A 14187-nucleotide genomic window follows, 5' to 3' on the forward strand; every position below is an offset into this window, starting at 1 on the left:
TCTATAGCTCTGTTAGAAATACTTTTCACCAAAGTCATGAAATTGCCTTCACTAGTTTCATGCCTGTGATGTTTTAGTGCCTTAATCCTTATATCCTTATAGCAGGAATTTTAGGGTGTTAATCCTAGAAGTTTTATGGCAAGAAACTTCATTCTATTTCTGTTATTCCATGCATCAGTCACTGACTTTTTCCTTTTTCAATACCTTTCGTAACTTTTTACTGAATGTGCCTGAACACAATTTGCAGATTTCATTAGCATGCTCTATTTTTGTTCTCAAGCCATTTGTAAAAGTATTATAGATGGGTCTATTTTCAGGCTTTCCATCCCTTGACATGCCCCTTCGCAATAAGGTCTATGTAGCAGAAATACCATCTCTATTTTCCATCACCAGTCCTCAAGGGCATCACTGGAGGTTGTCTCAGGGCTAGAATCAGCTCTGCCTGCCACAACGCAGGTAAACGGCTGCAAAGAAGTTCCTAATGACTTTCAGACAGGAATTCCATTTTTCTCCGTCTTGCGGGAGGGCCTTGGAAATCTCAAGCAACTGCAAACAAATTTCAGATTAACTATCCTTTACAAATGTGTGCCTCATCCATTTTTGTACCCAACTCACGTTTCTCAACTCTTTCTAGTGGGCACCACAGTACAAAAAAACCCAAACAACCAAACAACCAAACAAAAACAAACAAACAAAAACAAACAAACAAACAAAATCAAAAAGGTGTCCAAAGGAGGCTACAGGGATGGGGAAAGAGATCTGGAGGACAAGATATATGAGGAGCGGCGGAGACCCCTGGTGTGCTCAGTGCGGAGCAGAGGAGCTGAGGGGAGGCCTGATGGCGGCCGCAGCTCCTCACAGGGAGCAGAGGGCAGCGCTGAGCTCTGCTCTGTGTGACAGCGACAGGGAACGGCATGGAGCTGCGTCAGGGGAGGGCGGCTGGGGGTGAGGGGAAGGGGCTGCGCCAGAGGGCGGTGGGCATGGAACAGCTGCCCAGGGCGGTGGGCACGGCCCCAGTGCTGCAGCTCAGGGAGTGTTTGGAAGCACTCTCAGACACAGGGTTTGATTTGGGATGGTCCTGTGTGGAGCCAGGGGTTGGATTCGATGATCCTTATTGGTCCCTTCTGACTCAGGATATTCTGTGATCAAAACCCCCCAGACAACCCCTGTGCCAGCAGCTCAGAGCTCTGAGGTCTGACAGAACGGCTACCTCGGCACCCAGTTCTGCAGCTTTAGCTGAGGAAGCTGGCCAGCAAATCCTTTCCTGCTCCACCCCTGGTTAGTCTGCACGGGACAGCTGGCTACAAAGTAGGAGGAAAGATCTTAGTGGATTAGGCTTTACTGCTCTAGAAGCGTTTAGTAAAGACTGATAAACTGCTGCATCTCCTCTATTTTCTTTCCTGTATAAGTCAGTCTAAGACAGTTTCCATTCTAACAACTAATTCTGCATGACAAAAGGGCAATAATTTTTAAATTCTAGGAAATTTAGCCTGGATTAAGTTAACAGTTTGTGCCTGTAGTTTTTCGGTTCCTCAAAATAAATCATATAATCATTAGATTTAGAAAAGACCACTAAGATCATCCAGTCCAACAATCAACCCATCCCCACCAAGCCCGTTAACCACGTCCCCCATTGCCACATCTCCACATCTCTTGAACACCTACAGGAACGGTGACTCCATCACTTCTCTGGGCAGCCTGTGCCACTGCCTCACCACTGTTTTGGAGAAGAAATGTTTCCTAATATCCAACCTGAACCTCCCCACAGACAACTTAAGGCCATTCCCTCTTGTCCTAATCACTGTTACCTGGGAAAAGAGCTGACTCCCACCTCAACACAACCTCCCTTCAGGCACTGCAGAGAGCAATGAGGTCTCCCCTCAGCCTCCTCCAGACTGAACAATCCCAGTTCCCTCAGCTGCACCCCACAAGATTTGTGCTCCAGACTTTTCACCAACACAGATACAAAATCATTGCCATACTGGATTAGACTTTACATATATCTAATACTGTGCCGTATATCTAGAGCTTACAAGAATGAAATGGGACATAAATGAGCAGCTGGCTCATCTGTCCTCAGAGCAATGCCATCCATGTCTTTAACAGATGAAAACAGACATGGAATAGACAGAAGACATTCTAGTATTAACTTTTGGATATAGAAATATAGAAAGATATTTGTGAACTTTCACCTTTCTTACACACAATTCATCTTTTTGTACTTTTTGTATTTTAAATACCTTGCCTGGAGAGGTGCTGTGCAGTCCTCTATCTGTCAGTGCAGCCTGGTGACCCCAAGGCTCCCCCTCAAAGTACCCCCCCTCACTTTGCTCTGTCAAAACGAGACACTGAGAGAGGCTGTGCTGGGGGAGAAGTGCTGTGTGACAATATTCCACGGAGCTCCCTGGCCATCGTACCATCGCACATGTTCTCATACTGGGCTGCATGTCTGGCAGCGGTCCTCAGTCAGCTGCCTGTGTCCATGCACAGGTGCTCTCCTTGAGATGGCCAAATTAATTTAGACCCTTTGAGCATAAGTAGATAATTTATATTTTTGTCTCCAGTGTTCATTTGTATTGTATTTGTCACTGCTGAATTTTCATCTGATCTCAGGTTGTCCGTTCACATATTCCTATTAAACCTCTCTTGATTACCACATCCTGCTCCTGGTTTTTAAGATAATTAATTTACTTGTATGATCTGCAGATTTGTTATCTAATATTTCCCTTTCCAGATGGTACTCTCTTAAACAATAATAAAATTAATATACAACCCTGTAGCACCTGTTCTTAATTTCATCAGTTACAGCATAAATCTCTGTTATATTTTGGTTTTTTTTTTTTAACCAGTTCCTTTCCATTTTGTCATTTCAATTCTCATTCTTAATTTCTTAAAACGTTGTCTCTAAAGTCTAAAAAAATATGAATTACTTCTCCCTTTTAGAGTATTCTATTGCAATTTTTAAGTAATACTGCGAGATTGCTGGGCCATTTTTGTCTTGTGCAGAAAGCATGCTAGGTAGGTGTTAGCAAGCTCGGTCAAATCAGTAAGAATCGAAGAGAACGATACACTTTTTGCAGCCTTCTTTCTCTTCTTTCACAGTTAGCAGAGTATTAAAAGATTTACTGCTAAAAACTATTTCAGTGCTGATTTATTACTAGTTGCCCATGTGTGAGGTTGTCAGTGAGTTTACATTCACCTGGTTATTCAGATGAATTGTGATAAATAAGTTATATCCATTTGTTTCTTTGGGTAAAGGCCTAGATGTATTTAATCATAGACTCATAGAACCACCAAGGTTGGAAAAGACCTCCAAGACCATCCAGTCCAACCATACACCTATCACTAATAATTCCCATTAAACCATATCTCTTAGTACAACATCCCGGGTATTTAGGAGGGGACCACTTGAATCACAGAATGGTTTTATTTTGTGATGACCAGAAAAGCAAATACTTAATAATTTGCTTGGGCAGTCACGAACCAAACTATCGCATTGTGATGTAAGGCACTGGATCTCCTAGATGAGCATCCTTCTGTGTTTACCACTCAAAGGAATACATGTAGTAAACAATTCAATTTACTTACTGAAACTTGTTGTGAACACATCTTCCCAAACTAGGCAAGCTAAAATTTTGGTTTGTTTGCAAATAATTTGTGGATGAAGAAAGCAACCGTAAGGTTGGATTTGTGAACCAGTCTTTCTTCTTGGTGATCTGCTGGTCCCCAGGGATGTCCGTGCACAGGGTGGGACAGAGATGAGGACAGATGATCTGAAATCAGTGCATAATCTATTCCACATTGCTCTGAGCCAGGACTCCTGATGGGCTGCACTGCACTCACAAGTGTCCCTGTACTCACCTGGGGTTGGGTAGGGTTTGGTTTTGAGATCTTGGAGGCATGCTTCATATTACATGCTTCATATTACACAGCACATGAAAAAAAAACAAATTTAAAGTCCGCTTAACCCTTAATTAAAAAACATTTGTAAGCAAGCAATCAATGCAAATTTTAAAAATTGAAAGTAGTTGTCCTATGCAATCTAAAACAGTATGTGAGGGTCCTGCTTTGGATAAATGAAGGCAGTGATCTTAATTTATAATCAATCTCTTCACATCGTTTATAGATGCTCTGAAAGTTTTTATTTGATTTGATTTGATTTCAAAACCAAATTGATATACTATTAACAATTTCCCATAGGGAAAATATTCCGAGTGGGATTTTAATTTAAGAAAAAAAGAATGTCAGATTACTCATCTTCACCAGCAGAAATTCTTCATATGCAAATCACCCGACTGCTTCGTGTTATTCTTAGCTGCAGCATCTGCCAGCACATTTTTCAGTAATTCTACATGAAATGCCCTTTGAAAGTGAGCATCAGAGTAAACAGTGGAACAGAGTAAGCAGACTGGAGCTGTTGAGGTAGTTGTGTTAGCCTCGGTGATGGTGCTGCTGGTGGTCTCAGAGGATGGTCGTCCTGAGGCACTAATTGCTAAGGAGGCCACAGTGCGGGAGGTTCCAGGGCAGCAGAGAAGCTGGATGTCTCTGATGCTTGGAAGTGCATGAAATGTTGACTAAAACTTGTCCTTCAGCTTGAGTTAGAGAGAGAATATGCTATCATCCAGGCATGCCTTTGAGAAGTCCTAAAACATGGTATAGATAAAGGAGGGAGAAATGCCACGTGTAAACAAGGAGATGTTGTGATGACTTGGATTTGGTTTGTTTCTGCTGAGCATTTGAGAGATTTACATGCCAAGGCAAAATGGTGAAAGAGGTTTCCTACTGGAATGTTTGAACATCTGTTATAAGAATCATACTATGACCATGCATGGTTTGCTCTGTTGCTGTTCTTTTGACAATCTCCATTCTTGAAAGACTTCAGTACAGAACTGCTTTTAGCTCTACATAGATAGAACCTACTGTCAGCAGCTCGGGTTAGAAATAGCTCATCCAGAGTGGCCTAAGTAAAACGAGCATCATTGCTAGGATGTGGGAAAAAAAAAGGAAAAAAAAGGAGGGAAGAAATACATCACAGCAGGCAATAGCATTTCTGCTATCCGGAGACCCAGTGGTACAATGTGCCCCTCCCATTCCCCTGACACGAGGATGTGTCTACACAACAAAAATGCAATATCATCATTTGGGGCTGGATGATCTCTGATGCAGAAGGCCGAGGTGATTAGGGCAAATAGACTTGAGGCTGTGTTCATTAGCCAGGAAGTGGTAATTACCAAATTGGCAGGAAATGTGCTGGAGGCCAACATACCAACACTGACACAGACAGACATATTGGTTAGTTCACTCAGTGTCACTGAAATACTGAAACTGCAATGCCAACTTTTGTTTGAGAACAGCCAGTTGACTTCATTTTGTGTTTAATTTTAGCAAGCTCTGAAACTAAACTCACCTTTATTTAGAGGGAGTGCATCTAATTTCTCTGCTCCAACTACTTTGGTGTAGAAGGTGCCAATGAAATGAGACTATCCACAGCACCGTATGATGCTGTCCCAAGAGCAAGAGGGAGCAGGACAGAGTATAAGGATCCCTTCCAGAGCTGCCATTGCTGAAGGCTGATTCTCACAGAATGCTGCCATGACACTATTCAGAGAGAAGTGACATCCCAGGGCAGGATGCTCCTTTCCACCTTCATTCACAAAGCAGTTTTGGCAGGACACTCCATCCTGTGTGCTAGAGCCATGCAAACTTCTCGGCTGAGCCTCCACAACCCATTTTGCTCAGGACAGTTCCCAGACTCTGCAGGTAAACTTATCCATGAGCAAGGCTGAAGCTCATACATTTTATGAGTATGGACAGGTCATGTGAGCAGCATCACCCCAAAACTATGCTCCACATAGGGAAAGAGCAGAGTAGGGCTGACTCACTTAGCAGCAGCAGTCCCCAAAGAAAGAGAGTGATTCATCTAGTTTCTCTGGCAAGAAGATGCCCTTTCCAGGTGTTTTGTTGTTGTTGTTTTTTGTTTTGTTTCTTCAAATGTTTTGCTGTTGGTAGTTATTCAAACAAGGGACTGCCTTACAGTCAACGTGACAAGTGGATGCTCTCCTGAAAACAAAGCAAGATTAAAAAACAGATATCTGTGCCACTTGTCAGACTTCTCTGTAAGATTTCACTTGTTTGTCTACAACTTCAGTCGTAGACTTTAGTTCGACCTGGTAGACTTCAGAGTAAATTAAGCTGTGAGGAATGATCCAGTCTATGCAACAATGGGAACAATGCATCAGAGTAATACATGGCTGCCCAGAGAAGCTGTGGATGCCCCATCCCTGGAGGCACTCAAGGCCAGGCCTCTTGGGCTCCTGGGCAAACATGATGCCCAAGACAGTGGGGATTAGAAGCAGATGATCTTTGAGGTCCCTTCCCAAGCCATTCTATGATACGATTCTATGGTATAACGGAGTTCATTTCAAGGTGAAATTCAGGAAAATTAAGAAAAAAACAAAAACAAAAACTTTTAAAAAACTGTTCTTAAATAATTGGAAAACTCTAGAAGACAAAGAGTTTACTGTTGTTTACAGAACTGTACATCTTTTTTTAAGCCCCTGTTGATGTGACAATTGCCTTGGCTCTGGTTCATAGGAAGGCAAGCTGCAGGTGCTCTCACTCTTTTGCCAAAATGTGCAGCGGTGGAAAATCCCCATCCCAGTTCCAAAGGCCCATCACCTCTGACATCACTATTTTCACTCCCTTGAATGATGGTACAGCAGTTCGGGGTGTTGTGCTCCGACATGAGGATGGTGACTCTGCCTGTGGCAGCCTTCCAGGCTCAGAGAGGCTGGATATCGTGCAACATTTCAGTTTTAATTTAGCATTTCTGTGGAGTTGTTTTAAAACTATAAGACAATTAAGTTGGAGATCTGAAATGTTTCTAAAATCTACCTGAAGGGATAAAAAAAGATGAGTTTTTCTTTTCAATTCCACCAGGCTGCTACTGGGACCTGACTCACGTGGCAGTGCTGGCAGGCCTTGCCCAGTCTGCACCAGATGTAACCAGGTATTACACAGTCTCCTGCATTTTAAAGTATCTAAAATACTGTCAGTAAGTCAAAAGGGTTGAGGGAGGCTCAAGTTGTTCTTTTAAGCCCAACGATGTGGACTCATCGCCTGGTTCAGGAGGACAGTTGGAGTCTCACCACAAGATGGCCCCAGCATTAAGCACTGCTTGTCGAGTCCCGTGTGTATTGTCATCAAGTGTTCCTGCGAGAAACATCTCTCCAGTGTTATCGGGCCTCCGTGAAACAAACAACCCTTAGCTCTATAGTGGTTTAATTCTACACACCAAGCACTCTGCCCAGCTCATGAGGCTGTCAGCACCCACAGTTACATGCTCTTCCCTGCCTCGTTGGTTGTGGTTAGGTGATATCTGATGTAAACAGATTTAGAATGAAAACTGAGTACTTCATCCACAGATTTCTGGAAGGTGAAGGCTGGCTATGGAGCTCAGTAAGGAGGCAGTCCAGAAGCACACAGCTCTGTACAGGGAATCATAGAACCATTGAGATTGCAAAAGACCACTAAGATCCTCCAGTCCAACCATTAACACATCCCCACCATGCCCACTGACCACATCCCTCAGTGCCACATCTCCACATTTCTTGAACACCTCCAGGGACAGTGACTCATGTGCAGGACACCAACCTGAGAGATTAAATTATGCTTCCTGAACAATTTTCCACTCCTTGGCTGCTGGACTGGGAACACTTAGGTCAGCAGCTATTAAGGTTAGCACTTAATCTAGTGAGTTCATGGGATGCTCTCAGCTCTCATTAGCGCCAGCAGCTCTGAGGACATTCAGGTCTCAAGCAGAAAGATAGCCACAAACAGATTAACGAAGAGGACTACAGTGCCTGAACTTGTGGTGTCATTTGTATTCTACAGGCTTAAATGACATCGGTAGATCCCATAATAATTCTTAAAGTGAGGTGAGTGTTTGATTAGAATTGTATACCAAAAATATTTTTGCCTATGGAGTCACCTGAAATAGCTAAATTTACCGATGAGAAAGAGAGCAAGAAACACCAATTTGGTTCCTCTGGCCAGAGAGTTGCTTCTGCTCATGGATGGTAACCATTCCAAACCCAGCTTCCTGGCCTGCAAACAAATAGGAAGCTGCTTTGCTTGAGTGCTGTCAGTAGGCTGGTGGCTGGAGGGTCCACTGCTAGGTGGGACAGTGGCTCCTGCCAGACCTCTGCATCCTCTGGAGACAGAAGATTTCTTGTCCCTTTGTGACAGCCTGTCTCATCAGACTGCTGAGGGTCTTGTCATGGAAACTCTTAATTTCACCAAAATTTATTGCTTTGAAGCAGAAACCTCTCCTTACAATTCCAGTCCACTACTCCAGAGAGCACAGTGGTGGCAGTTAGTCACCATTTGCCATATCTAACAAAGTGGGCATTACTAGCCAGCTACACAGCCCGTTATCTAGGTTGGGAATCTCATTTTGTGCCAACCTGGCATCAGCTTGCAGAAAGACCTTCGGCAGCTTGTAAGGAGTAGGGTAAGGTTTGGTGTTCAAGTGCCTGTGCCCCATGAAATCAAAGATCTCATGGGATTTTGGCTTGCCAGGGCAACCTGAAGGCTGCCAGAACTAGATATCTTGTGGCAAGAGGTAACTAAGAACTTGGTTACATCCAAGCACCTTTCAGGAACTGGATTTCTCCCCTGTTCAAAGACCGACACCTGAGACATCCATCCATCAACCCACTGCTCAAGTGCTAGGGAGAGCTGCGGTGGAGAGCAGAAGTAATCCTAGTGGCAAGACTTGGTGTCTCTTCTGTGTAACACTGCGGATAAAAGTGAATGGCAGATTGGAGGAATCGCACAGCAACATGTTCTCTGACCCTGCATCTCCCCTCATTTCACTTTTTGTCCACTAATACCAAGTGTGAAAGAGGAAGCAAAGCATGCTGTTGGTGACCAGTTTTCCCCAAAATTCCCCGCTGTTCCATAGTGGCTGCCTCTTCTGCTTACAGGGGCTGCTCAGTCACAGGTGCCGCATGCACAGCCCCAAAGGGAAATGCTTCTCTTTAAACCTTTAACTCATATCCCAGGGCTTCACATTAAACTAGAAGATGATTGGCAAAGACACGGTTGTTCTTTCATGTCTTTTCCCTGGGCTTCAAGCATCCTTTCTCTGCCCCTGCATTTCCACTCCTTATCCTGGGACGTTTACCACTCTCTGCTCTGTCAGATTCTGGTGTCACCCCTGTGAGCACCTACTGCCGTTACTCACTTTAAAAATAAATCCACACACCGGGGCAGAGAGTCTTAACAGAAGCGCCATATGTTCATCTTAACAAAAGCACATATTAACTCTGGGCTTCCCAGTGCAGGAGAAAACCATCAGAAAATCAGGCTGGGGAAACTGCATACACCTTGTGCTATTCTGCCTGGTGTTCTGCAAGCAATTAAAATGCCAACAGATCGCCAACAGTATGGGCTTGTGATCCACAGAGTGCTTCAGTGCCCATGGGAACCGTAGAGGAGTGGAGAGACAGAAAACTGTCAGTGACTGAAGTTCTCCATAGACAGAACGCTGTGAATTGCAAAGAGGGAAGGAAACAACATTTGGGGTTTGGGGTATAATAGCACATAATGCTGTAACACCATCCCATCAGTGAGCTCCCCTAGCTGAGATAACTGGGAAGCTGTTGGCAGAGCAGTAATTATCACGCCCGAAAGAGGGCAGCAGACAAATTCCTATGGCCGATTTCATGGCACAATAAAAAAATGGTTTCTGGCAATGACAAGTGCTGTTTCAAGTAGCTCGGTAACTGGGAGCTGTGCCAGAGCCCGACAACAGAATTTTACTGGTGTTTCTCAAAAGGAACTCCAGCCTAATTATATACATTGACAGTCAGAAAATGCAAAGTAACATTTAAATTCATAATAAAGGGATGAGGATGCCTTGTGCAATAGTGCAAATCCTCTAATTTAAGTCAGTCATTTATCTGCAAAAGGAACTTAAACGTGTCAGGCAGGAGGATAAAAAGCCAGGGATGTGCAACATTCCTCACCGAGGCCCATCCACACCACAGCACCACTCTTCCTTGAGAAGGAACACAGAAGTTACTCCTGAGCCCAACCAGAACCGTTCTCTGCCTCCTGCTGGGCACAGCTCTCCTTCACTTTCCCCACTGGTCAGAGGGACCCCAGCAGCCTCAGCCCACCCTTGGGCTCAGGGCAGCCTTTGTGCTGAACTTAGGCTGGGCAGCTTGGGTCTACCCCAGGTCACCTCAAGGTGTCCTACAGCTTGGGAGGAGAAGGCACCAGGGCAGGAATGTGCTGGCAGCAACTCACTCTGCTTTGGCAGAACCACTTATTAAAATCAGCTGATTACTGAACGAGCTGTTAAAAATCCCTCCAAGCAATCTCCACATGAAACAATTACATTTTTGCAGCTTCCAATCAAGTTTCTCACCTGCACAGGAGATTTTAGACTCAACTTTATGGAACCTGAACACCAGGTGAAAGCCATCGACACAACACAGCTGCTGCACTGTCTCTCAACAAACCCATGCCAGGGCATTGCCTCAGCCCTGCTCCAAGGCTTTCACTGTGACTTTGAGTAATTAGGCTTCAAGGTCATTTGCATTAATTAACAAGGCCAGGAGCAAGACTTGCAAGTGTGGAATTGGCTTTTGATGACCACGACTGTTTCATCTGGGTACACCTGGAGCCCCTCTTTAAACCATAGAATCATATCACAGAATGGCTTGGGTTGGAAGGGGCCTTAAACACCACCCAGTTCCAATGCCCTGCTGTAGGCAGGATTACCAGCCAGCAGGCCAGACTTCCCAGGGTCTCATCCAACCTGGTCTTGAGCGCCTGCTGGGATGGAACATCATCATTAGCAGTTTGTGGGAACAGAAAAGACAGAGGAGCCCCAGAACAGTCCTTCCTGAGGGCTTCATGTGCCATGCTCAGCCTGAGCGGGCTCAACATGTACAGAAGCCTTCTGGTACCTCTCAGGAGCCAGAGTCAGTTCCTGGTACATTTTTCTCAAGTCAGGAATGGCCGTTGTTCCCCACTGCACTCCCATCAACATGCTCACTCCTTCCAACTCACTAAAGCTGGCATTCGGTCAGCATGCCTTAAACGAACTGGCCTTGAAAAGCTTTCACATCACCACCTTGTCTTGTATGTTGCTTTTTATCTTGCACTGTGAAAAGCTGCCCTGCAGTTTAGTTTGAAAACAACAAAATGTCCCTGTGTTGCTTCAAACACACAACCCCTCCTGACACCAATTCCAGCAATCAACCATTACCCTGAGCAGAGCCATCGTAGAGAAAAAAATTGCAAAACAGCAAACCACATGCTTTGATTTCTGTAAATTAAAGCAAAGTGTGCATAAAGGGGTGCCAACTCGCCAGCTATGAGCCTGGGTGATGAGCTCTTGTCTCGTGGAAGCACTTCACAAAGATGCTCATGGCTGGGCTCCTCTGTAGAAGGTCCACCACAGCCACAGGCGCTGCCTGCCCTGGAGAATTTCCTAGCACAGGACATCCTCCACCAAGGATGGATTAGACACCCGTGCAGTTACCAACCTCTGCACGACCTTTTCTGTGAACCATCCCTACGCCTAATGGGACACAGGTCAGGACAGGCTGCCCAGGGAGATGGTGGAGACATCAACTCTGGAGGTGTGGAGATGTGGCTGTGAGGGACGTGGTTTGGAGTGGTCACGGGTAGGGGTTGATGGTTGGACTGGATGATCTTAGTGGCCACTGCAACCTTCATGATGCCATGATTCTGAAGACAGATGACATCAGCATTGCATGGAAGGATGTCAATTAAGCTCATTTTTATCCCAGCTATTATTCAGTTTGACCTTTTCTGTTATTTTTAGAGCTGATTTTAATTGGCAGGTCCTGATATGTGGGAAGCTGAACATTAAAAAAATATATATCCTTTGGTCTTAAATTGGAACATGCGGCTGGAAATTTCCGAGAAATTATATTTCCAAAATCTGCTCTGGAAACATCAGCTTTCATTTTTATTTTCTGGCCTTTTAATACTTTTTTACTTTGATTTTTGGACACACCTTTTTTTATCTTTTTATTTTTTTGAAGTATGATTGTAAATATATGAGTAAGTTTCTCCCTAAACCTTTCCATTTTTGTCAAACCAACATTTGAGATTTTAAAAGCATTTTCATTGAGAAAAAATAACAATAAAACCCACCAATCACCAATCTCTGGATTTGCATCTTTCTGCCCCCATGACTTCTTCAGCAACACAAGCAGCGTTCCCTGAGGGAAACAGCCCGCCAACACCGGCTCCCTGAGAATGGAAAAATAACTTTCTTCTGGGAGATATTTGCTGTTATTTATAAAATTCCTCTGGAGCTGTAGAATCATTACGGTTGGAAACCATGTCTATGACCCTTCGGTCCAACCATCAACCCTCCCCACCATGCCCACTGACCACATCCCTCAGTGCCACATCTCCATGTTTCTTGAGCACCACCAGGGACGGTGACTGCAGCGCCTCCCTGGGCAGCCTGTGCCACTGCCTCACCACGCCTTGGGGGAAAACACTTAGCCTAAGAGAATTTTCTTCTACAGTGAAGCACGTGGGGGCAGAGCACAGCTTATGTCATTGTTACGGTCCTGTCCACAGCCAGGATGAAGGATGGGGAAGCTGAACACAGAAAAGCATTGCTCCTGCTGTTGGGTGCTCTGTTTGTCCCACACAGCAGAAGTTACCATCATCTCTCCTAGTGCTTGGCCATGAGCCTGGCACTCACACAAGTCAAACTGTAAGGACAGCCTGGCCTGGTGTAGAGATCACTAATGAGACCACGTGGCAACTGTGACAAGCAGCCGAGATACATGCTGCTAGAGGTAATTTCATTTTCAGACTTTGCACTACTGAACAGAACTTAATAGAAACATAGTATCTTAGAAGGTTTTGAGTTGGAAGGGACCACAAAGCCCACCCAGCCCCAACCCCCTGCCATGGGCAGGGCTGCCACCCACCAGCTGAGGCTGCCAGGACCCCATCCAACCTGGCTTTGAATGCCTCCAGGAACGGAGCACCCATGCTCTCTGACTCTGTGCCAATGCCTCACTGCCCTCACAGTGAAGAATTTCTCCCTTATGCCCAATCTGAACCTACTCTCTTTCAGTCTGGCAAAAATTCTTTCTCCATCTTCTGCACAACCTCCCTCTGTGCACTGAAAAGCCACAATGAGCTCTCCCTGGATTGCAGTCTGAAGAAACCCAGCTCCCTCAGCCTGTCTTCACAGCAGAGGCACTCAGCTTTCTGAGCATTTTCGTGGCTTTCCTCTGGGCCCACCCTAACAGGTCCATGTCCTTATGCTGGGCCCTGCAGCCGGATGCAGTATCCAGGTGAGGTCCTATGCCAGGGACTGTAACTCTTCCGATGTACACAAAGCCATCAGTGCTCTCTTTGGGATGAAGCAGGGTTGTGCAGACACCCATTAACCTAAAGGTGACTAAAGGACTTGGTACGTGCTTAACAAATATGCTTACCTGCAGGTGTATGCGTGTGTCCCCTCAGCAATGTCACTGTGGTTCTTCCCCACACAGCACGATGCTGGGACTGTAGGCCCAGCTTGCTCCATGCACACATCTGCAGGCTGTCTCCTACCCAGCAGCACTCTTGGAATGGGACATCTTACGCTGTGTGCTCCCCCCAAATCCCCATGAACATCCCAAGGCAACCACTCGCAGTGCAGCACGGTTGGAACAGCTCTCAAGGCTTTTTCCCAGCTCCCATTCTCGACCATCAGCTGTCTCCCCCTCCCCACAAGCCTCGCACACATACAGTCCCCTCTTTATTTTAAGGAGGGCCACATGCCTGGGGCTGTTCTGCTAACAGCAGTTTCCTCTGATATGCAGAAGCCAGAAGATGTGGTCATGGGCATTTTCCACCTTGCTGAAGGACAGTCAGTGCATCCATCAGCTCAAGTGAATTTCAACTGCCCGTGTCACTGGGCTTCTGCTGGACTTGAGCTAATGCAGTCTTTGCAGGTGATCACAGCTTTGTGGATCAGATCCTCAGTTTATTTCTATTAGCAATCATGATAATGAGCCCAGGTCTCTGTTTTTACCAACGCTGTTCAGGGCACATTCACTGCTCAGACTAAAAACCAGAGGAAGTCACAACTTCCATGTTCGTGCTGCAGCAGATTTCTTTGCCAGGAAA

The sequence above is a fragment of the Lagopus leucura genome, unplaced genomic scaffold (genome assembly GCF_019238085.1).
Source record: "Lagopus leucura isolate 7727_CA_CO unplaced genomic scaffold, USGS_WTPT01 Super-Scaffold_100001, whole genome shotgun sequence".
Classification (NCBI taxonomy): domain Eukaryota; kingdom Metazoa; phylum Chordata; class Aves; order Galliformes; family Phasianidae; genus Lagopus; species Lagopus leucura.